A 2,500-nucleotide genomic window follows, 5' to 3' on the forward strand; every position below is an offset into this window, starting at 1 on the left:
GGAGCAAAAACCATTTTTTGGGACTTAGAAAAATTTCGAGATGTGACAGACTTCCAGGAAGGGGGCGCCTCGGGAGGTGTACCTAGGAGGCTTCCAGGGGCCTGGGTACACTTTTCAGAAAGTACCGTTGGGACTTAGAAAAATTTTCAGGATTTTTGGACTTAGAGCGATTTTTGGATTTTTGATCAAAAATCGAATTTCCCCTTCTCCCACCGCTCTGGGGCGTCAATATGATGTGGGGACCCGAGGGAGAGTGCCTCCCATGAGGGTAGAAGTGGCTTTTGGGGGGAAAGTCGAATTATGGAGCAAAAACCAGTTTTTGGGACTTAGAAAAATTTCGAGATGTGTCAGACTTCCAGGAAGGGGGGAGTCTCAGGAGGTGTACCTAGGAGGCTTCCAGGGGCCTGGGTACACTTTTCAGAAAGTACCGTTGGGACTTAGAAAAATTTTCAGGATTTTTGGACTTAGAGCGATTTTTGGATTTTTGTGCAAAAATCAGATTTCCCCTTCTCCCACCGCTCTGGGGCGTCAATATGATGTGGGGACCCGAGGGAGAGTGCCTCCCATGAGGGTAGAATGTGTGGTTTTTTGGGGGAAAGTCGAATTATGGAAGAAATTGAGTTTTGAGGACAAAAAAGTGTTTTGAGGACAAAAAAGTTTCTTGAGGACAAAAAAGTTTCTCGAGGACAAAAAAGTGTTTTGAGGACAAAAAAGTTTCTTGAGGACAAAAAAGTGTTTTGCGAACAAAAAATGGAATTTTGTGATTTTGTGTAAAAATAAGTAAATTCCCCTACTTCCACCACAGGGGGGCTTCAGTATGTTGTAGGGCCCCCAGGGAGGGTCCCCCAACTGGGTTTAAAGTTTGTGGATCCTGGGCAGAAAGTTGAATTTTGGATGAAAAACCGAATTTTGGGACTTAGAAAAATTTCGAGCTGAGCAGTGACAGACTTCCAGGCAGGGGAGCCTCTCTGGAGGTGTACCGAAAACAGTTCCAGGAGCTGAGGTCATTTTCGAACATTTTTTGTTCGCTCAAATTTTTTTTGTTTTTGAGCTCTAAAAAGCTGTTATTATCAATTGGCTCAAAAATTTCAAGTGTCATGAGCTAGTACATGTTGGAGGAATACGTTTTAGGCAAAAAATTGCAAAAAAAAAAATCCAAGTGAAAAAGAACCGGAATGGGGAATTTCTGACTGCTGTAGCAGCCGCACAGTTCCAGGAGGTCGGATACATTTCCGACTTTGTCCCGCTCATTGAAGTACATTGTCCCGCAATGCAAATACATAGTAATGCGCACCTGCGGGAGAATATAGGAGAGAGTGGGCTCTCTCTACCCCGATGTATGGCGGTTGTTCCTATGGTTCTCTGGCTCGGGTAGGCGACTTAGAAGGTGGTCCCTCTTGTCGTGGAAGTTGCAAAATACGGCCGAGACTGAACTTCCACGGCTCCAGGAGGGACTTTTGCTGGTCGTGCGTCCCAAGTGAGAGAGGCGATCCTGGGGTACCTGAGCCTGACCAGACCCTCCCTCGGTGGTCCCTGGTCTTCTGAAGGGTGATGGCATTCAGGGGGGCAAATCTGGAGTCCGTGGCCGAGTTTGGGCTCTAGAAGGCGGACGCCCCTTCTGACCATGTCCCCTCAGAGCCGGCTGGATGGTTCATGGTCCGCGGCTTTGTCTGGCGGTCTGTGCCCAAGCCGGAGAAGCTCTCCTGGGGTACGTGAGCTTTGACCAGACCCTCCCTCGGCGGTCCCTGGTTCTCTGGAGGTGATGGCTGTCAGGGGGGCAAATCTGGAGTCCTCGTGGGAAGGAGGGCTCTTGAAGGCGGACGCCCCCTCTGACTATGTCCCCTCAGAGCAGGCTGGATGGTTCATGGTCCGCGGCTTTGTCTGGCGGTCCATGCCCAAGCCGGAGAAGCTATCCTGGGTACCTGAGCTTCGACCAGACCCTCCCTCGGTGGTCCCTGGTTCTCTGGAGGCGATGGCTGTTGTCAGGGGGGGGGGGGCAAATCTGGAGTCCTCGTGGGAAGGAGGGCTCTGGAAGGCGGACGCCCCCTCTGACTATGTCCCCTCAGAGCATGCTCGATGGTTCTCAGTCCCTGGCTTTGGCTTTTTGGCCATCCTGGGGTACATTCTTGCCAAAAAAAAAAACGACTAAGTGAAAAAGAACCGGAATGAGGAATTTTCTAGGTGCCGCATCCGCCCTACAGTGACTTGAGGCCGGGTACAGTTCCGACTTCGTCCCCTTAAAGTGGGGACGTTGTCCCGCAATGCAAATACATAGGAATGCGCACCTCTGGCAGAATGTACTTGAGAGAGTGTCGTCTCTCTACCCCGATAGAAAGCAGTTGTTTCTCTGGTTCCCCGACTTGGGTAGGCGACTTGGCATGTGGTCCCTCTCGTCTGGAAGTTGCGCACTCCGGCTGAGACCGAACTTCCACAGCTCCGAGAGGGACTTTTGCCGATCGTGCATCCCAAGCGAGAGAGGCAATGCTGGGGTACCCAAGCC

Source organism: Dendrobates tinctorius, unplaced genomic scaffold (genome assembly GCF_039654945.1).
Source record: "Dendrobates tinctorius isolate UK_male_01 unplaced genomic scaffold, ASM3965494v1 ptg000849l, whole genome shotgun sequence".
Lineage (NCBI taxonomy): Eukaryota > Metazoa > Chordata > Amphibia > Anura > Dendrobatidae > Dendrobates > Dendrobates tinctorius.